Source organism: Lathyrus oleraceus, chromosome 1, assembly GCF_024323335.1.
Source record: "Lathyrus oleraceus cultivar Zhongwan6 chromosome 1, CAAS_Psat_ZW6_1.0, whole genome shotgun sequence".
NCBI classification, from domain to species: Eukaryota; Viridiplantae; Streptophyta; class Magnoliopsida; order Fabales; family Fabaceae; genus Lathyrus; species Lathyrus oleraceus.
The window spans coordinates 40,847,993-40,871,660 of NC_066579.1; the positions used below are offsets into that span (position 1 = coordinate 40,847,993).

Consider the following 23,668-nt stretch of genomic DNA (forward strand, 5'->3'; position numbering starts at 1 on the left):
ACCAGCAATGGATGAAACGTGCTTTTGACAGAAAGGTACGACCTCGTGTGTATCACGTAGGTGATATGGTGCTGAAAAGGATCCTTCCTCCTCAAAACGATCGAAGGGGCAAGTGGACACCCAGTCATAAATCCCCAGCATGGTCAAGAAGGTTTTCTCCGACAGAGCCTTGTTGCTGATGACCATGAGTGGCGAGGATTTTCCATCCCCTGCAGATGCGGGCGCAGTTAAAAAATACTTCGTATAAAGAGACCCGCTGGACGAAAAGAATAAAATAGTCCAGGCAAAAATGGGCATCCCGGCGAACCAAAAAACAGAAAGAAAAGGTTCGGGCAAAAATTAGGGATAAAATGAAAACTGTACACCCGGCAAGTCGAAAACCTGAAAAGGCGACTTGGGCAAAAAAGGGTATCCCGGTGGACTGAAAACCCGAAAGGGCGGTCCAGGCAAAAGAGGGATTGAAACGAATGACTGCGTCTAGCATGATCGTTTGTGCTTTGGTTAAAACATCATGGATAATACCCGGTGGGGATCAATCAGAAGCGTTTTGTTCAGAAGGCAGAAAGCACGGAGAGTCTGAGGACATATGGGGTGTAACTGAGTTGGAACTCGATGAGATCACGGGTTTCACATTGCCATTAGGATAGATTTTTCCTTTTGTGCGCAATTACCTCTTTTCAGGAATTGCTTCCTTTGTATTGCTCATTTGAGCCACACTTTTTCAATCAATAAAATGCATATTCAGTCAAATAATTTTGTTTTTGTTTTTCATTACCGTTTTGATTGCAAAAACATCCGATTATTTTTTATAAAGAATCTTACATTTTAAGACATACAGGTCCCTTCCAATGCATGCTTATAAGATTGAAGCTTGAAATCTTATTCGGAAGGTTGAGTGGCCCAAGTGTTGAAATCTTGACACGCCTGGGGCATGGTTTTATCTAACGATCTCTTTTGCAGGTGCTGTTAGATATTTTCACTCACTTGCAGGTTGTGATGTGGAAGCTGTTGACAAAACAAATCCCCACGGAGTCCGATCAGGGACGAATGGATAGAAGAACGGTGAAGAGACGACGACGAGACGTACGACGATCCTTGGAATTAATCAAGAAGACTCTTCAAAGTTTGAAAATTGAAAAGTCTGTATAAGTCCCAGGAGTTCGCTCTCCGTCGAGCGCGGAACGGTTTGGAATACAAGATGATGGAGCAGAAAAGTCCAGACGAGTCTGGGAGCTCTCAAAAGTGGAAAGCTGACACTGGAGTTGGATATTGAGTGCCCTGGTTCGACGAGTCGTCTGGTGTTCGGTACCAGACTGTCCTCATCTCTCCGAGCAGCGTCGTGAGGACTAATTCCCCAGCAGATTCAAGGTCTGTGACTTCCCTAGCAGGGTCCGGATGGTTATCCCCCAGCAGGTTTCAGATTGATGCTTCCCCAGTCGCCAGGCCTGAAGGTGACAATTTCCCCAGCGGAAGTATCTATGTGCGGTGATTCCCCAAACAGAGTCTGGAGTGTTGCATCCCCAGCAAGTCAAAGACTGTTGTATCCCCACAGAGTGCATTGGTGGTGCTACCCCAGCAACTCCTCGAGCGGATCGGGTGCGATGGAGGTTATCCCCAGCAAGGGTTGCCTTTTCCCAGCAGCAGCGCTATTCCCCATCAGGGTGGAGATCGGAGTGTTGACGAGTTCCTCGGCAGAGTATCTCGAGCTCCTCAGAAGAGTCCCTTGAGGGGGATGCTTTTTATACATGCATCATGTAAATAGCATAGCATATTGCATAATGAATCGCGTAGCATTTCCATAATTATGGAGCATTACGCTGAAAAAAATCAATCATGCATCATTATTACAAGTATGAGCTAGTCTCAGACCGTGGTTACCGTTTGAGAAGTGGTTGCCTGAGGGTGAAGGTGTTGCTCCGAGGAGTTTGGCACCGTTTTTTTTATCAACAGTACTTCCCCAGTAGTGCGATACTAGAGGAAACTTTTCCGTCGGGCAGAGATGGGAATGTTATGCGATCAGCGCGACTCAAGCCGTGGTTACCGTTTGAGATTTAGTTTCGCCGGATGGTGAAGGTGTTACTCTGAGGAGTTTAGCATCATGATGTCAGATCAGCAATGTTCCCCAGTAGTGCGATACTGGAGGAAATTTTTCCGTCGGGCGGAGATGGACATAAAATCAAAGGACGTTACGCTATCAGCGCGACAATCGGGGTTCAAATGGAGAAAGGGAAATGTTGAGGCATTTTCTAGACAATCGGGGTTCAAATGGAGAAAGGGAAATGTTGAGGCATTTTCTAGACAATCGGGGTTCAAATGGAGAAAGGGAAATGTTGAGGCATTTTCTAGAGATCGGGTTTCAAACGGAGAAAGGGAAATGTTGAGGCATTTTCTGGAGATCGGGGTTCAAATGGAGAAAAGGAAATGTTGAGGCATTTTCTGGAGATCGGGGTTCAAATGGAGAAAGGGAAATATTGAGACATTTTCTGGAGAATGGGGTCCAAATGGAGATTGGAGTTGAAGATTATATCCGGGATGAGGTCCGCAGGATTATCTTCTGTTCATGTGTCACCTTAGACTTGGGCTGAGGCCAATGGAGGTCGTTATGGGTGTCTTCTGAAGAAGAGATGCACATGTTACCTTCCTTTTGTGAAGGTGTACCCTCTGATATGTCTCCCTCAGAGTGGTGTTGGGTGTTATTTCCGACGTTGCCAACGGAATTATCACAAGAAATTGGAGATCGGGGTTCAAATGGAGAAAAGGAAATGTTGAGGCATTTTCTGGAGATCGGGGTTCAAATGGAGAAAGGGAAATGTTGAGACATTTTCTGGAGAATGGGGTCCAAATGGAGATTGGAGTTGAAGATTATATCCGGGATGAGGTCCGCAGGATTATCTTCTGTTCATGTGTCACCTTAGACTTGGGCTGAGGCCAATGGAGGTCGTTATGGGTGTCTTCTGAAGATGAGATGCACATGTTACCTTCCTTTTGTGAAGGTGTACCCTCTGATATGTCGCCCTCAGAGTGGTGTTGGGTGTTATTTCCGACGTTGCCAGCGGAATTATCACAAGAAATTGGAGAACGGGGTTCAAACGGAGAAAGGGAAATGTTGAGGCATTTTCTGGAGAGCGGGGTTCAAATGGAGAAAGGGAAATGTTGCGGCATTTTCTGGAGAACGGGGTTCACAATGGCGATCACAAGTTATCGTCAGGCGACTGGGGTTCAAATGGAGAATGGGGTTCATTATGTTGGCAAACAAGATGTTGGGGTTCAAATGCAGTGATCTGGGATCATTTGAGCGAAAGAAAATTTTGGGGTTCAAGAAAATGAAGAAAGAGAAATTATCAAGAAAAATTTCGGGGTTCAAGAAAAGCAAAGGAAGAGATGATAATCCCCAGCGGATAGGTGGTGTTCAGGCCATGGTTATCCCTGCGTTACCGTTTATTTTGGTATCCAGGTCGATGTTTTTGTTTCGGTGATCAGGCCGACTTTCTCCGTTCCAGACGGATTTTTCTTCAAGATTGTTTCTTTGCCGATTCTGACAGGCATTGTTAATTATTTTCCCATCAGAGTGCAAATTGTTCGTCTGTTCTTGGTATTCAATCACTCTTCACCCTGATCATCTGAAAGCCGAGGTTGTTCATATCGACAGGTTCACAATGGATTGAATAGGGGCAGCTGTAACACCTCAAAATTTGCCCTCCTCTCTTGGGACTAGTTTAACATTTTGCATTGCATTTCTTAGGTCATTAGGCATTGCATAATTTCATATCATGTGGTAACATGGAGCAAGTCCTCCTCCTAGGTCTTGGAATGAAGATAAGAGGTTGGGATTCAAGCCTGAGGGTTTATGGACTGATCACTAGTCATCTGAGGATGTGTGATTCAAATTAGGGTTTTTTGATTCTCAAGGAGATTGAGCTTCATCTTGGTTGAAATGGTACATCATCATCATCATGGTTTTGTCATCACCAAATGCTTGATCAGATACTTTGAGATTAGGGTTTTGACCTCTGGTCAACCCTAATCAGTTGAATCAGTTGTATTGGGCCAATCAGGGCTTGGCAAGGAGATGGGGTCTACAGTGGATATGGGGATCATTTCATGATTGTATGGAGCTTATGGAAGCTAGGGTTTCATCATTGAGCCATTTCATCAGAAGATTGAGGCTCAATTTGATCAGTGCATAGCCAGATTCATCTATCAGTTAGAAAAGTCAACTGTGGTCAACTGTGCTTGAATTGATGGATTTGGAGGTGGGAGAGAGTTGGATACACTTCATTCATGTCTAGACAAGTTTCATTTGACATTTCAAACATCAAGAATGAAGAAAATAAAGTCAGATGAAAAGTTTCCAAAAATGGCAGGTGACCTGTAATTGGAAACTACCAAAAATGGAAAGTTTTTCATCTCAAAATTACGTGTCCAAAAATGCTTCAAATGAAATTTGGCCCAACATGAAAGTTGTAGATCTTGCTCTCACCTTTCCAAAAAGTCCAGGAACATGAATTTCTCATGTGTGGTTGGCAAGTTATGGTCCAATCATTTTCCAAAAATGCCTAAATTCAAAGTGTCATAACTTTCACATGGAATGGCCAAATTGGGTGATCTTTCTTTGAGCAAACCACATTTTATGTGTACTTTCATGATGCATCATCACATTTTATCAAAAATAATCATGGCAAAAAGTCATTTTTCAAGTGGATTATTTGAAAATTGGTGGGAAAAATGGTGAAATTTCAAATTACATGGATTTTGCACACAAAGCCTATTCCAACACATCACAAATGATCAAAGTGACTTGCTCCAGCTGGTTTTTACTGTTACATTGACTGGTTTTGAAAAGGACATTTTGGCACTTTCACTTAAAATTGCATTTGTGCTAATTCTCTTCATTTTGGTTAATTGTGATTAAGAAATGGATTAGGAGATGGTATAAGACATTAATCATAACAGAATTGATAATCACATTTTCATTCTCCAAGATCTAACAAACTTTCCCTCCAATTCTCTCCAAATTCTCCAAAAATTTTCACACTTTTTTTCATCATTTCACACTGAAGTCTTCATCAATTGCACTGGTTCTTGTTGGATTCATCACATACCAAGGCTTATGCACGACTGTTTCATAAGATCAAGGCAAAAACCTTCAAGAATCGCAGCTGTCACATTCTCACACATCCATGGCAATTTCATGATTCTTGGAGCTGGAGCTGTTTTGAGCTGAGGCATCTATTCCATTCAACTTACACATCATTGGACTGCTTCTGTTTTCACATTTTGGACCTTGAGAAGCGCGATTCAACATCTGCCATCATCAAGAGGTAAAATCTCGATCTCCTTAATTGCTTAAATCATTATATGGCTTTGGTAGATCTTTCAACATAGATTATCATGCTGCTTGTGGTTTTGGATTTGGTTGAGTATCGAGAGAGAAATCGTGGATTTAAGTTTGGATGTGGAATCTATTTTCGATCGATCCGTGCTGTGTAGAAAGAGTTAGGTCAAACTAATTTCATATTAATGATGTACGTGATTTGCTGGTGATTTTGATGTATCATTTGTCAATTTTGGTTGAAATTTGTTCTTCGTGATTTTTCTGGAGTTTTTTTGCTGAAGATGATGAAAAACGCGCTAGGATACGTGTTTGATCCTGATTGCCTTGCCTGTGTTTGAAAATGTTGTTTACCGCCGTTTCCTGGCCAATCGCGCGCTGCCATGGCATTTAGTTAAACGACCGCGTTTTGGATTTCGTTACCAGAATTACCAGATTGCCATTATTTCATTATAATTTGTATTATTTCATTTCTTTTTCATTTTTCCATTTCATTTTGATCATGCAACTTCAAAAAATCATAAGTTCTTCAAAAATAGTCCAAATTTGATGAGACTTTTTGCATTAGTCTCCTTGTGATGTCTAGTTTTTTATGATGATTTTAATTATTTTTGTGCATGTGTGGAAAAATAAATTGCCTAGGGATTGTTTGGATGTGTGTCATGTGTATATGCTTTGCCATTTCACTCATAAAATGATGATGCTTCTATAGAAATTCATGAAATTTTGCATGCCTGTTCTGGACTCTTTGCTGGTGATTTTGATATGTGGTTTGCAATTTTTGAGTCCCTGGTTGATGAGATATGAATTTTTTATTAGAGGTGTGACAATTTGTGTCACACCATGCTTGGTGAATTTCATGATTTTATTTGATGTGCTTGTGAACATTGGATTGAGCCAAAATTTTTGCATGATTGAGCATATGGATGTTGAGAACACATGAGAATTTTTCTGGGTTTATTGATGGCATTTCCTATTTGATTGGGATTTTATTTGCTGTTTGGTCCTTTGTTGATTTTTTGTGACACATGTTTGTATTTGCTTTGTGAAATTCTGGTCATTAATTGGATGGATGTGAAATTTGACATGTGAATTCTAGACACATTATAGGTCATTATGGTTTTGACCCCATTCATTCATCATGTTTTGTCACTGTTTTATGATTAATGGAAGTTGATGCTTGTTTTGATGCCTTGTGTTGGCTTGCTTGAACTTATCTGGACTTAGTGAATTTAATTTCCATACTTCCTCTGGTCCAAATAGCATGAAATTTGATATGATGCTCATTGAATGTGTTCTGTTTAGGTTGGAATTTTTGTGGAATTTATTGAGCTGTTTTGATATTGATTTGATTGTGATCATTCTGTTTGGTCCTTTGAGGTTGTAAATTGCATGTTTGATGCCTTTTCTTTCATGAAATGATGATAATGAATGATATGAGAAGGGGACCAATTGGATTTGTTTCTAAATTGATTAATTGTGATTTTGGATAATTTTCACTTGCTGTTTTGGATTTTTCATCTCCTTTTGACCCTAGGCTTGTCCTAGTGGTCTTGTTTCTCACTTTTGAATTGTGTTTCAGGTTGAGATGCAAATGCTTTAAAGGAGAATAATGCAAGTTAATTGAGTTTGATTTGGTTAATTGTTGTGAACTAACTTGTGTGTTTTGTAGGATGCTTGGCTCAATTGAGTTGGTTGTGCTTTGCACATTGCATTGATTGTACATTGACTGTTGGTTTTTTTTTGTTTGTTTTGACTCTGTGATTGGTATACTGACTGAATTAGATTGATTTCAGGTACTTTAGTCGCTAACAGTTCATCTTTGAACTTGCTTTGTGTTGCTGCTTGGTTGTATAAACCAATTGAGGTAGACTCTCTTGTCTCCATGTAGTCTGGAAGACCTGGTCTGTTACTTGGCCAGGCAACTGTCTGAAGTCCTCCTTAAGAGGCGATGTTTGTGATTGTTTAACTTTGTCCCCAAGCAGGTAAAGACCTTTGTTAAGGCAATTGGCGGACAAAAGAGATACGCAATCTATCTCCCGCTATTCTGTTGAGTCGTCCCTCTGCTCACACCACTGTGTTGATGCATTGGGACATTAACCCAAGATCTTGTACAGTTGTACAGTCGAGTCAGAGTCATGAGTGTAGAAGGGTTCCCCCTTTCTGAACCCACGCTCCTTTGTCTGAAGCTCTCCCTGGCCAGGAATAAGAGCTGTGAAGTCTAATCTTCACTCACCTTTCATCGGCTTCACCCTGACTCTCAATGTCAGGGTTAAGAGCGAACACTACCCTTGTACAGATGACTTGCCTTGGCAGTCTGACCCTTTTGTTTGAGCCCACTTCTTGACTGGATATAGTGTGTGCTGTAACACCCTTCTAAGATACCCCAAATATTTAATTAAAACAACATATAAAACTCAGAGTAATTATGCAGTTAAGGGTGTCACACACAAACACTGCACAACATTCAACAATATAACGGTCATGCTCTTTTATTAATTCAAAACATAACATTTGCATAAAACGCAGCGGATATAAATCTCATCATTCATGTAAAATGGTTCACAACCAACAATAAAACATTTAAAACAAGTTAAAACATCCCATCCCGATGTTACATCTATCAGAGCACGACCCACTAAGGAGACTACACTAGACTCCAAGCATTAGCTTCTACTCAACTCATTGCTCGTTACCTGAAAAATAGTGTAAGGGTGATGATCGCTCGACTGGGTGAGTCGAGAATGGGATACAAACTGCAAGTGCACAGTTCTATCGCGTAGTTTTAAAAGATATCGATCCCACAGGGACTTATGAATCGATATACCGTTATCTAAGGTTACTACGTAAATCTAAGGTGAAAATGTTTGATTGTTTGGGAAAAACTAAGAGCTAAACTAATATCTAGATTAAATATTAATAAGACGGATATCGGTATGTAGTTCGTCAAAACTAGGGAATCAAGTCTTTGTCGGTTTCTTGGTTTTAAAATGAATCGTTTCGGTTAACTTTATTGGTTAAAGGTTCTATCTCAAACTCTCGCTCTGTTGAATAAACCATGATTTTATATTAATGTTGCTGTCACTTATAATTAAGTCAAAAACCATATTTTGAAAACAATAAAGTTGCAGAAACTCTTTTTAAGAAAATACTGACCGTTTTAAACACCCTTATCTCAAACTCTCGCTCTGTTGACTTAGGTTATATAATTAAATCCAAATGCTTAACTCTCGTCCTCACATTCAATCTTTAAAAATACTTTTTGGAAAAGGTCAGAATTTAATTAACTCTAAAACTTGCTCTCGCCCTGATCTAGAATTAATGCCTAACTTACACTGTCCAGTTAAAATCTCAAACTCTCGCTCTATTGATTTTAACTTCTTTATGTCTTTTACTTTTGTAAAAAATCTTGTTATTAAACCTGTAAGTTGAGACCGTAAAAAGATTGATTTTGATTTTAAGTTTAGGTAGACCGACTCAGTCTTGATCCCTTATTCTGCTTACTTTACATACCGATACCTAGGCAAATTAGCCAGACATGCTAAATAAATAAGAATTTATATCATGCATAAACAGACTCATTCCAGGCAGATAATATAGATAAATAATAAAACAAAATATTAAATAATGATTAAAGAACCTGAATGCGTAATACAATGGTCTTGAACACTCCACCACAAGCCGGTAGGATTTGTTCTTGGATTCTTCAATTAAACAGTAAATTAAATCAAGGAAATAAAACTGGAATATAACGTAAGGTTAAATCCAGTATAAAATTGCACAATAGTTTCCGGTGTAGAAACTATTATGCGAAAAATATCTAAAAGCTAAAACTGGAAAGGTAAATTTGCAAGGGAAAAAGAATGCAAAGCTTGCAAAAGAAATAAATAAAATAAACAATGCTGGAAAAGAAAAATAAGCAAAAGGCGTGAAAAGAAAATTTGGCAGAGCTTCGGCAATGTGAGCGTGGAAAAACCGGTCTCCTTTAGGTTTGTGAGATGGCTATTTATAATAGTGTTGGTAACTGCATTCCGTTTCTCCCATTCTTCAACGTGGCTACATGCGCGGCGTGGATATAGGAGACCAACTTCTCAACGTTCCTCTTCAAGTCTTTCTGAGGGCGTGACTTGCGCCAAAAAGCTAGTGGAATGGTGTGACGCTCGTCACACCATGTGTGACGCTCGTCACAGTGGTGCTTCTAGTGTGACGCTCGTCACAACCCTTGTGACGCCCGTCACAGGCACAACGTGCGCTTTCTTTGGGCTGGGCTTGGTCTTTGATATTTGTTTCCTTTTTACTCCTTTTTACACCTCCTTTTCTTCCCTTTTTCACTTTTGCTTCAAAATGGATACCTGACATAAATAGCAAGGAAATACTGCATAATATCTGATAAAATGAGATAAACTAAAGTAAATGATAATATAATCTAATTGAATTAAGTCTTAAAATGTGATATAATTTCGTGTTATCAAACTCCCCCATACTTAAATCTTTGCTTGTCCTTAAGCAAAATTCAGTATAGAACTTGTTAAAAGTTTTAGCCAGATGAAATTTCAAAGCACACATCAATTCGTACTAGGTTGCAATTGGGTTTTTGTTTGGGAGGACTTGAGTTTAATCTTGACATCAACAACTACCGTTACAACTTAGATAACCCTACCTTATGCAAATCAGTTCAAGTACCCTATGATAGCTATCCTGGTTCCTTTAGTCTTATTTTACCCGTTTTCATTCTAGCGAAATCACATTAAGCCCTTTATCTTTTCGCGCACATGGTGGAGTAACCGGTTAGTGATTATGATCTGCTTTTAGCTAGAAGTTCTGGTACATAAGTCGGATAACTTCATTATTCAGTCCATTGCAAATTGCGGGGGATCGAACCGTAGTCCGCCCTACCAAGTTCAGTACCAGATTCCTACTGAACCAACTCATAATGGATCTTTCGTATTGTGCTTTTGCATGATCTGCAACCTTTAGATTAAATGATCTGGTAAGGATCACCTAATTTACTTAGTGCATTTCTTGATATATTTATATATCTTAGGTTACTTTTGGGGATCATTCACTTATATTCATCGGCTCTCCACGTAGTTTGCTATTAAGATGGTGCTGACTTCTGTATAAACTACTTGGGGTTGCCATAGAACTAAAAGTTCAAGGGATCGGTATAATAGGTACTTATCCTGATCTAACATATTGAGGTTCTCAGAGCGTTGTTATGGTAATAATTTTTGTCTTGATTTCACTCACATTTTATAGAGTCAGCAACCTTTATACTTATTGGGTGTGTTAAAAAAATTTTTTGTTATGGCTCAAGAAAATTGAGGGAATAGATAATAGAAATTTTCACACTCGGACTTAACTTAAAATAATTTTTTTTTTTTTTTTTTTTTTTTTTTTTAGATAGTAAGAAAGGGAAATAACAATGAAAGGGAAGGTAACATACTTGAAAAATGGAAATAGGAAGGATATTGTTTCCCCCCCATACTTAAACTAAACATTGTCCTCAATGTTTTAAGGGAAAGAAATACAAAATGGAAATGCAAAGAAAATAACAACTAATGCTGCCTTCCGCCTCTGGTTCTTGGACCTGGTGATCTTTGACGTATGTCTAAGTTGTCGAACCTGCTGAACAATTCAGTAAACCGCTGGTCGGTTATGGCATTCCGAGCATCCTGTTGCTGTTGCATTTGACGCATCATCTGCATCATCTCTGCATTCTGTACCTGCATTCCATCGATAGCATCCATAATGTCGTCGTTGGTCGCAGGTCGTCTTCGTCGACGACGTTGGGAGGATGGGCCGGCTGCATTACTGGAAGAGTTGAGCGGGGCTGAACGTTGTGTAGGAGGATGATCACCTTGTTCCATTTCTTCAAACTCATCTGTTTGTGGGTTTGTTTGTAAAGGCTCGGTGGTTTCAGGAGCGTTTAGATAATAGAGGTGGCGGTCGGGGTTTGTGACATCAGTTAGGGCGATATTTGGTAGAACAACGCTTGGGACAACCTGGTTGTTCACCATAAGATAATATCCTCCGCCTACTCTGTTTTTAATCAGGCGGCTGGAGCGGCAATAGCTGATATCCATAGACAGGGGAGGTAGGGATTCTAAAGTTTGGAGTTTATCCCCTAGGTTCAGGCCAAGTGCTATGGATGTTATTAATCCACCAATTATAAAGGGTTGCCGGCCTCTAGCACATAAGGTGCGGATATGATGAAAGAGAAAAGAGGCGGCGTTTACCTGAGTATCCGGTTCGAAGACGCATTGGAGGAAAAATAGCTCCTTTGAGTTGACCTTGCTGTTGTTTGGTCTTCCAAAAATTGTGTTTTGCAAGATGCGGATGAAGTACCGGATAATGGGGTTATGTATATGGGAGAGAAGGAGTTCTTCCCAGTTGTAGGTATCTATACCGGTAATTTTCTTAAAAAGGCCAAAAACGCCAACTGTGTTCCAGTTTGAGTTTGGAGGGATTCTGGGGTGTACCTGACCTTCTATGGGAAATTGTAACATGGTACTCAATTGGTTTTGGGTTAAGGAGTACTCGGTGTTGAACATGCGGAAGGTTGCGGTACCGGTTAAAAATTCGTCTTCACCGGCGGGAGTGGTATAGTCGTATGAACTTAAGAATTCTAAGGTTAGGGATGGGTAGGTGGGTTGATTATGAGTGCAAAGGAAGGTTAAGTCGGCTAGGCGGAGCATCCATTCGATACCTTGGAGTAATCCTAATTGTTGTAAACAAGTTAAATCGGGGTACCTGGTGGAAGCGACGCCTCGCTGTTGGAAACGTTCGAATTGCTCTTGCTGATAGTTGTCATCTCCGGATCGGAAGATGATATTTCCGAAATTTTGATTTCCCGCCATTGTGATGAATTTTTGAAGGGATGATTTGGAAAGAAAAAGAAATGTATTTGATAGGAGAGAATTGTTTTGTGGTGAATGAAGGAAGTTTTGGTAGGTATTTATAGGAGAAGGATTGGAAGGTGGAAAGAAAAAGTGGTTGAAAAGTAATTAGGTGTGGTTAAATGAAGAATGAATGGGGAAGGTAAAAAAAATTAAAGTGTAACGTTCGTCTCCAACGGCTCCCTAACGTTCACATGTCTGAGGGGCGTTACGCTCGTCACAAGGCTGTGACGCTCGTAACAGGCAATAGACGTGCCGTCCGTTATGGGTAGTGTGACGCTCGTCACACATTTCTTTTTGGAAAGGCTTTCAACAGCGCTTCACAGAATTACTTTGGTAGCGTATTTTAATGTTTCATTTTGCTTATGATCATTTTTAGTCTGCAATTTTAATGTATTGTGCACGCTTACTTGCTTTGTATCATAATAATAATAGGTAACAACAGTAGAGCGTAATAGCCATTGCATAATAGAATTAACTAAACAGCTTCAATAAGAATGATCATAATGTATTACAGGGAAGGAAAACAATGAAATGAAATAGAAATAAACATGAATTCAAACAACATTAATGAAAAATCTAGCCTAAAACTAAATAACTTAGAAAGAAATAACTAAATTCCGTCTATCTTCGGATCTCTGGCCGGAGGAGCAAAAGAGTTAACATGATGCCGTAACATACGTAACTGACTTGCCGTGCTGCTCATGTATTCTAGGATTTCAAGTCTCAAGTTGTGGAAATCTTCCCTGAGGGCGTCTTGCTCTGACATCAAAGCTTCAATGACGGTTTTAATATCTGTTCCTGGCATATGATGTCGGAGATCAGGCATGGCTGATTCTTCGGTCAGGACAGGCTGAGGAGGAGGATCAATATCATAGTAGCCGGATGGAGTCTGAGGGTCAGATTCAGCAAGAGAGATATGGTCAACATAGTGCTCATAGTCATCACAAATCTCATAATCCTGGATGGATTCAGTGGATCCAGCAGGAGTTGGGGTTTCATTCAGGTTATAGAGCCAGTTCCTTTGGTTATGAACACTAGTTCTAGGATCGGGCATGGTGAATAGGCAGAGAACCTGGTTATCAATAATAAGCTCAAACTCATCAGACCCTATGTTTGCTATAAACATAGTGTTGAAGAGGAAGGGTATACTCATAGTAGTAATGCCACAAAAAGGGCTAAGGTCAAGCATAGGCTGACGTAATCCAATAGCATTACCTATCATAGTGATCAAACCGCCTATTCTAATGGGTGCTCGCTCATCCTGGATAAGGTGGTCCAAATTAGCTAACATAAAAGTAGCACCGTTTACTGGACGGTTCTGGGAAGCACAAAATATGATGAAGAGTTCATCACGTGAAACTGAAGTACTATTTGGCTTCTTCCCAAATAAAGTGTGGGTCAGGATCTTATGGAAATAGCGAAAAGCCGGGTTATGTATGTTTCTAGAGAGAAACTCATGTTCTTCGGGCTCATCATTTCCAGTCAGCTTACCCCAAAAGTGTTCAAGCTCTCTATATTCAAAAAGTTCTTCCTGGCTTACAGTGAATGTATCAAAGGAGGTAGGAAAACCCAAAAGGTTGGTGAAGTTTCTAATATTAAATTGGTACTCCATATTGAACATTCTGAACTGGATAAAACCTCTGCTAATTCCTTTTCCATGGCTGGGTAGATAGATTAATGAACTAAGGAATTCTAGTGTGAGTCTCCGGTAGATGGTGAAATGTCTCAGGATAGGGGAGGTCTCCCATCCTATCTGATTCAGCAAAAACAGGACACTCTGTCTCAATCCAAGGGCAGTCATCGCCCAATCATCAGCATATAAACTAGGTAGCATCTCTCTAGCGGCTAGTTCTTCAAACTTTCGTTTCTGAGCCATTCCTCTGAACTTGATACCCATACGATCAGAATGTCCCATCTGGTTAGTGTTAGCTAGAGAAAAGAAACACGAGTTTAAGTCAGGATTTGGCCAAATGCCGAAAGAAGAAAAGAATTATTATTATTATATATATATATATATATTTTTTTTTTCTTTTTGAATAAATCAATAATGAATACTAAATAGAAATTAAAAGAATAATTAAGAGAAAAATAGGGAAATGATAATAATAATAGAATAATAAAATAACAAATTAATTTGTGGGTTGTCTCCCACTAAGCGCTTTGTTTAAATGTCGCAAGCTCGACAAAGAAACTGTTAAATATAGTCTATGAGTCCTGGGGGCGTTTCGTCTAAGTGTAGAATTTGCGAATCCTCGTTGGTTTCCGCATAGTGATAATGTTTCAGACGTTGCCCGTTTACGGTGAACGGTTCTGTAGATTGTCCTTTTATTTCTACCGCTCCACTGGGAAAGATTTTAGTGATATGAAAAGGTCCTGACCATCTGGATCGTAGTTTTCCCGGGAATAACTTTAGTCTAGAGTTAAATAAAAGTACTGCGTCGCCTTGCTTGAAGATTTTCCTTGATATACGCTTGTCATGCCATTGTTTTGTTCTTTCTTTATAGATTTTGGCATTTTCATAGGCGTCTCTTCTGAGTTCCTCTAATTCGTTTATGTCAAGGATTCTCTTTTCACCGGCGGCTTTATAATTCAAATTTAAATTTCTAATAGCCCAATAGGCTTTATGTTCTAATTCTACCGGGAGGTGACAGGATTTTCCATAAATGAGCTTAAATGGGGTCGTCCCTATGGGGGTTTTATAAGCAGTTCGGTATGCCCATAAAGCTTCTGGTAATTTCAATGACCAATCTTTCCTTGAAGTGGCGACCGTTTTTTCTAGTATTTGCTTGATTTCTCTGTTAGATACTTCCACTTGTCCACTGGTTTGAGGGTGGTAAGGTGTTGCTATCCTATGTCTCACTCCATATTTAAGTAGTAGTTTTTCGAGTACCTTGGATATAAAGTGTGATCCACCATCACTGACTACTATTCTTGGGATGCCAAATCTCGGAAATATTATATTTTTAAAGAGTCTAGTCACTACTCGGGTGTCATTTGTTGGAGAAGCTATAGCTTCGATCCATTTTGATACGTAGTCAACTGCCACGAGTATGTATTTGTTACCAAAAGAGGATGGGAAAGGTCCCATGAAGTCTATCCCCCACACGTCAAAAATCTCTACTTCCAAAATACCTTTTTGTGGCATCTCGTCACGTCTAGATATGTTTCCCGTGCGTTGACATCTGTCACACTCCTTAATAGCCGCATGTACGTCCTTCCATATAGTTGGCCAATAAAAGCCAGCTTGTAGGATTTTAGAGCAGGTTTGGATGTACTTGTGTGTCCACCATAAGGCGCAGAGTGACAGTGTTGGATTATATTTTCTACCTCTTCTTCGGGTATACATCGACGGAAAATACCATCGGGGCCTCTTTTGAAAAGTAAGGGATCATCCCAGTAATAGTGTTTTATGTCGTGGAAGAATCGTTTCTTCTGCTGGTAAGATAAAGTAGGTGGAACTATTCCGGCAGCTAAATAATTGACTAGATCAGCGTACCATGGTGTGACAGATATAGCTAAGGTGGTTTCTACTTGCATGTCGGAGTTGTTCTCTTCCAAAATAGCTATGAGTTTATCATACGAGAAATCATCATTAATGGATGTTCTTTCCGGTTCAAGGTTCTCAAGTCTAGAGAGGTGGTCTGCTACTACGTTTTCAGTTCCTTTCTTGTCCTTGATTTCTAAGTCGAATTCTTGTAGTAACAAGATCCATCTTAGGAGTCTAGGTTTAGCATCTTTTTTTGTTAAAAGGTACCTGATAGCAGCGTGATCAGTGTAAACTATTATTTTGGCTCCTACCAGGTAAGAACGAAATTTATCTAGCGCAAATACCACTGCTAGGAGTTCTTTCTCGGTTGTGGCATAATTCATATGTGCTTCATCCAGGGTTCTGCTAGCGTAATATATAACGTGAAGCTTTTTATCCTTTCTTTGTCCTAAAACAGCACCTACAGCATAATCACTGGCATCGCACATTATTTCGAATGGTTCATTCCAGTCTGGTGTCTGCATAATGGGTGTGGAGATCAATGCTTGTTTAAGAGTTTGAAATGCTTTTAAACAGTTATCGTCGAATATGAATTCAGCATCTTTCATCAACAGTCCGGTTAAGGGTTTAGTTATCTTAGAGAAGTCTTTGATGAATCGTCGGTAAAAACCGGCGTGTCCTAAAAAACTTCGTACTTCTCTCACAGTTCTTGGGGGTTGAAGATTTTCGATTACCTCTATTTTGGCTTTGTCTACTTCGATTCCTCTGTTCGAGATGATGTGTCCTAAAACAATGCCTTCTTGTACCATAAAGTGGCACTTTTCCCAATTAAGTACTAAGTTTACTTTTACACATCGCTCCAGAACTCTTTCCAGGTTTTCAAGGCATTCTTCGAAGCTTTGTCCGTATACAGAAAAGTCATCCATAAATACTTCCATGATGTTTTCGAGAAAGTCGGCGAATATTGCCATCATGCATCTTTGAAAAGTTGCAGGGGCATTACACAGACCAAACGGCATTCGTCTGTACGCGAAGGTACCAAAAGGGCATGTGAATGTTGTCTTTTCTTGGTCATCAGGGTGAATTGGTATTTGAAAGAAGCCTGAATAACCGTCTAAATAACAGAAATGTGAATGTTTAGCTAATCGTTCTAACATCTGGTCAATGAATGGTAAAGGGAAATGATCTTTTCGGGTTGCTTTGTTTAGTTTCCTATAATCAATGCACATTCTCCATCCCGATTCGATTCGTTTAGTTATAGTTTCTCCTTTTTCGTTTTCAATAACGGTTATGCCTCCTTTCTTTGGTACAACGTGTACAGGACTAACCCATTTGCTATCAGATATAGGATATATAATACCTGCTTCTAATAACTTGGTTATTTCTTTCTTTACTACCTCACTTAGGATCGGATTTAGTCTTCTCTGGTGTTCCCTAGAGGTTTTACAGTCTTCTTCTAACATGATGCGGTGCATACAAATAGAAGGGCTTATTCCTTTAAGATCGGTGATGTGGTATCCTAGTGCGGTTGGATATTTTCTTAAGATATGTAGGAGTTTTTCTGTTTCGAGTCTTCCTAGATCTGCATTAACTATCACAGGTCGTTCAAGTTCTAAGTCTAGGAATTCATATCTCAGATTTTTGGGAAGTGTTTTCAAATCAGGGGTTGGTTTGTTAAGACACTGCGTAGGATCTGGTGTTATTGCTAGGCATTGTTTAGATTTGTCCTCTAAAAGATAGTCTGATGATTTGTCTTCTCCTGACTCTGCTTCTTTTATGCATTCATCGATGATATCCATGAAGTAACATGTATCTTCTATTGCAGGTGCTTTCAAGAATTGGGAAAGAATGAATTCAATTTTCTCTTCACCTACTTCGAAGGTGAGTCGTCCTCGTTTTACGTCTATGATTGCACCGGCAGTTGCTAAGAAAGGTCTTCCTAGTATAATAGGTGTCGTATCATCTTCTCTAATGTCCATAATTGTGAAGTCAGTGGGAATGTAAAACTGACCTATGCGTACGGGAACGTTTTCAAGGATTCCTACAGGATATTTGATGGAACGATCTGCTAATTGCACAGACATTTTGGTCGGTCTTAATTCTCCCATTTCCAGTTTCTTACATATGGATAAAGGCATAACGCTAATTCCGGCTCCTAAATCGCATAAGGCTTTGTCGATGACAAATTTTCCTATGTGACAGGGTATAGAGAAACTACCCGGATCCTTGAGTTTAGGGGGCATGTTTTGGATTATAGCGCTACATTCGGCAGGGAGTGTAACGGTTTCGCTATCCTCAAGTTTCCTTTTATTAGAAAGAATTTCTTTTAAGAATTTAGCATATGAGGGCATCTGCGTAATAGCTTCGGTAAACGGAATTGTAACGTTTAATTGTTTAAGGAGATCAACAAATTTTCTAAATTGGCCTACATCTTTGGTTTTAACAAGCCTTTGAGGGTAAGGTATAGGTGGTTTGTAAGGTGGTGGAGGTACATAAGGTTCCTTCTTTTCTAGGGTTTCCTTATTACTCTCTTCCTTTTCCTTAGGTTCACTTTCCTCAGTGGATTTCTTAGGGTTTTGGTTTTCTATCCTTGGTTCAGACGGTCCTTCCACTTCCGTTCCACTTCTTAATATAATTGCATGAGCTTGGCTTCTCGGATTGGGTTGGGGCTGTCCAGGGAATGTACCAGTTGGTGCAGCAGTAGGTGCTTGTTGTTGAGCTACTTGAGATATTTGCGTTTCTAGCATTTTGTTATGGGTAGCCAGGGCATCTACTTTGCTTGCTAGTTGTTTAAGTTGTTCGCCAGTGTGTATGTTCTGGTTTAAGAAATCTTTATTGGTTTGTTGTTGGGAAGCTATAAAATTTTCCATCATGATTTCCAGGTTGGATTTTCTAGGGGTATTATTGTTAGGATTCTGTTTCTGATATCCCGGAGGTATAGATGGGGCTTGATTTGGAGACTGTCCAGGTGCGTATAAAGCATTATTACTCTTATATGAGAAGTTTGGATGGTTCTTCCAATTTGGGTTATAGGTATTCGAATAGGGGCTTCCTTGAGCATAGTTTACTTGCTCTGTTTGGATTCCAGTCAAGAGTTGACATTCCGCAGGAATGTGGCCTTGGATTCCACAGACCTCGCAATTCTGAGTTATAGCAACCACGGCTGCTGGAGGTGATACATTTAAACTTTCAATTTTCTGGACCAAAGCATCCACTTTTGCATTGACGTGATCAAGGTTACTTATCTCGTACATGCCAGTTTTCGTTTGAGGTTTTTCCACATTCGTTCGTTCGGTTCCCCACTGATAGTGGTTTTGGGCCATGCTCTCGATAAGCTGGTAAGCATCAGCATAAGGTTTGTTCATTAGTGCACCACCTGCAGCGGCGTCTATTGTTAACCTTGTGTTGTATAAGAGACCATTATAAAATGTGTGAATTACTAACCAGTCTTCCAAACCATGGTGTGGGCAAAGTCTCATCATGTCTTTGTATCTTTCCCATGCTTCGAAAAGAGACTCGTTGTCTTTCTGTTTAAATCCGTTTATCTGGGCTCTTAACATAGCTGTTTTGCTTGGTGGAAAATATCGGGCAAGAAAAACTTTCTTCAACTCGTTCCATGTGGTGACTGAGTTGGAAGGAAGAGATTGAAGCCATCTTCTAGCGCTATCTCTTAATGAGAAAGGAAAAAGACGAAGTCGAATTGCCTCTGAAGTGACACCATTAGCTTTAACAGTATCAGCGTATTGGACAAATACGGATAAATGAAGGTTTGGATCTTCGGTAAGATTTCCAGAGAATTGGTTCTGTTGCACAGCCTGCAACAACGAAGGTTTAAGTTCAAAGTTGTTTGCTTCGATTGCGGGCGGAGCAATACTTGAATGCGGTTCATCTTGCGATGGAGCGGCGTAATCTCTAAGAGCACGAGCTGGTTCTGCCATCTCGGTTAAAGAAGGAAAAATGTTTTTGAAATCAGGAAGGTTTATAGGAGGGAGATTGTTTTCAGCACGATATTCCCGAATTCGTCGTAAGACTCGGAGATATAGTTCGATATCGTTGATTCGTAAATAGAGCGGTTCGCCTTGAGAGCGAGTGCGTGGCATACAAATCAACGAAAGAAAGAAAATAGAAGAAAAAGAAACCTTAGTCTCTACAGCGTAACGGCAGAGTTACGATATCGATTGAATAAAAGTCCCCGGCAACGGCGCCAAAAACTTGATCGCTCGACTGGGTGAGTCGAGAATGGGATACAAACTGCAAGTGCACAGTTCTATCGCGTAGTTTTAAAAGATATCGATCCCACAGGGACTTATGAATCGATATACCGTTATCTAAGGTTACTACGTAAATCTAAGGTGAAAATGTTTGATTGTTTGGGAAAAACTAAGAGCTAAACTAATATCTAGATTAAATATTAATAAGACGGATATCGGTATGTAGTTCGTCAAAACTAGGGAATCAAGTCTTTGTCGGTTTCTTGGTTTTAAAATGAATCGTTTCGGTTAACTTTATTGGTTAAAGGTTCTATCTCAAACTCTCGCTCTGTTGAATAAACCATGATTTTATATTAATGTTGCTGTCACTTATAATTAAGTCAAAAACCATATTTTGAAAACAATAAAGTTGCAGAAACTCTTTTTAAGAAAATACTGACCGTTTTAAACACCCTTATCTCAAACTCTCGCTCTGTTGACTTAGGTTATATAATTAAATCCAAATGCTTAACTCTCGTCCTCACATTCAATCTTTAAAAATACTTTTTGGAAAAGGTCAGAATTTAATTAACTCTAAAACTTGCTCTCGCCCTGATCTAGAATTAATGCCTAACTTACACTGTCCAGTTAAAATCTCAAACTCTCGCTCTATTGATTTTAACTTCTTTATGTCTTTTACTTTTGTAAAAAATCTTGTTATTAAACCTGTAAGTTGAGACCGTAAAAAGATTGATTTTGATTTTAAGTTTAGGTAGACCGACTCAGTCTTGATCCCTTATTCTGCTTACTTTACATACCGATACCTAGGCAAATTAGCCAGACATGCTAAATAAATAAGAATTTATATCATGCATAAACAGACTCATTCCAGGCAGATAATATAGATAAATAATAAAACAAAATATTAAATAATGATTAAAGAACCTGAATGCGTAATACAATGGTCTTGAACACTCCACCACAAGCCGGTAGGATTTGTTCTTGGATTCTTCAATTAAACAGTAAATTAAATCAAGGAAATAAAACTGGAATATAACGTAAGGTTAAATCCAGTATAAAATTGCACAATAGTTTCCGGTGTAGAAACTATTATGCGAAAAATATCTAAAAGCTAAAACTGGAAAGGTAAATTTGCAAGGGAAAAAGAATGCAAAGCTTGCAAAAGAAATAAATAAAATAAACAATGCTGGAAAAGAAAAATAAGCAAAAGGCGTGAAAAGAAAATTTGGCAGAGCTTCGGCAATGTGAGCGTGGAAAAACCGGTCTCCTTTAGGTTTGTGAGATGGCTATTTATAATAGTGTTGGTAACTGCATTCCGTTTCTCCCATTCTTCAACGTGGCTACATGCGCGGCGTGGATATAGGAGACCAACTTCTCAACGTTCCTCTTCAAGTCTTTCTGAGGGCGTGACTTGCGCCAAAAAGCTAGTGGAATGGTGTGACGCTCGTCACACCATGTGTGACGCTCGTCACAGTGGTGCTTCTAGTGTGACGCTCGTCACAACCCTTGTGACGCCCGTCACAGGCACAACGTGCGCTTTCTTTGGGCTGGGCTTGGTCTTTGATATTTGTTTCCTTTTTACTCCTTTTTACACCTCCTTTTCTTCCCTTTTTCACTTTTGCTTCAAAATGGATACCTGACATAAATAGCAAGGAAATACTGCATAATATCTGATAAAATGAGATAAACTAAAGTAAATGATAATATAATCTAATTGAATTAAGTCTTAAAATGTGATATAATTTCGTGTTATCAGGTGAGTTCCTCAATCGATATAATAAGCATTATAAAATATCATGTAATGCTAAGTAATTAACACATTTCATCACCCAAATCAGATTACACATTCAGCAACAGCAATATCAACTCAATTATACTCAACATCAACACAACACACAACTCACAACATACGTATAATACTGGAATACATCCATTCATATTATACGCCATACATCAATTATGCAATGAGACTCCATGCATGCGGTACCGACTATTTGTGAACATATAGCTCACCTCACCGTCCAAATCCAGGCACGGCTACCAAGCCCACTAGTCCCACTCATTTGAGACCTAGTGACTCACTCACTAATTCCTCACCATGGAAATTAGCTACCACCCCAAATGGGCCATGCTATGCACACTAATCACCTAGCATGCAAACAATCAACAACAGTCCAAAATGACTAACTCACTAATTCCTCACCATGGGAATTAGCTACCACCCTAAAGGCCACAATATGCATGCTAATCATCTAGCAATGCAACATCAACAACAAAATCCACAATGGACATTAGGCTTACACTCTAAGCCATACAACAGTTCATTCACAATTTCATACATAACATGTACATTTCACAACATTTTGCATACCATCAACCATCATCAACACATGTATCAAAACATCCTATCAGGTTAAATAATCAACCACAGTATTAGCACACTCTACTAATACCTATACTGCTCAAAATAGCGGGAATTAATCCCTATCACATCATACGCCACTATAGGCCAAACATCAATTATGTACACAACATTAAAATGTCCATTTTCCCACTTTTCAACAGTGTTAACCGGTTAACGCCCTGGGTTAACCGGTTAACGCAGCACAAACACACTTTCTGTCAAAACGCAACAGTGTTAACCGGTTAACACCCTGGGTTAACCGGTTAACGCAGGCAAAACAGCACTAATTTCACAATTCGCAACAGTGTTAACCGGTTAACACCCTGGGTTAACCGGTTAACGCAGACAAAACAGCAGTCCTGCGCTAACACAAAGCAGAATGCAGAATTCTCCGCATTTTCCGCCGTTGGAGGACTTCCGGACCTCCGATTCCAATCCCGTAAAAAGCTATACGTTCGGAATTTCACAACTAACCCAACCACAGATTCGATTACAGTCTAAATACAATTTATCCAACATAATTCTTCAGCATCAACAATCCCAATTAGGGTCAAATCAACGGCTTATCACTACCCATTACATATTATCCCATAATACCCATTAATCGACGATAAACCCCCCTTACCTGAATTAATCCGGCGAATCTTTAAGCTCCAAGCTCTTCTCTTCTCCAACCTTCTTCCTCTTGCTCTGCCTCTTTGCCCTTTTCCTCTTTCACGATCGCTTCTCTGCTTTTCACGTAAAAACCTTTTTACTCCAAATGGGCTCTTTTCCTTCTTTCCAACTTATATATATTTTCCAATAATAATAATAATCCAATAATAATAATAATAAAATTTCCAATTATTTAATTAAATTAATAAATATATTATTAACTCAATTTAAATAATTATTTTATTATTATCGGGGTGTTACAACTCTCCCCCACTAAAAGAGTTTTCGTCCTCGAAAACATACCTCAATCGAATAACTCCGGATAAGACTCCTTCATCTGACTCTCCAGTTCCCAAGTCACATTGCCACCTGCTGGTCCTCCCCAAGCTACCTTCACCAAGGCAATCTCTTTACCCCGCAACTGCTTCAACTCTCGATCCTCGATCCTCATAGGTGACGTTTCAATAGTCAGGTTATCTCTCACCTGTACATCATCTACTTGGACTACATGTGACGGATCATGAATGTACCTCCTCAACTGAGACACATGAAAAACCTCATGCAAATTCGCAAGCGACGGCGGTAAAGCGATACGATAGGCTACTTCCCCTATCCTCTCCAAAATCTGATAAGGACCAATAAATCGAGGTGTCAACTTCTTCGACTTCAAAGCTCGAC

The 23,668-nt window shown here is 39.5% G+C and overlaps 1 pseudogene; it reads left to right on the top strand.

Annotated features, from left to right (window-relative positions):
* The first annotated feature begins 19,174 nt into the window (after positions 1-19,174).
* Positions 19,175-19,274, top strand: LOC127116379 (uncharacterized; annotated as a pseudogene).
* Positions 19,275-23,668: the final 4,394 nt, after the last annotated feature.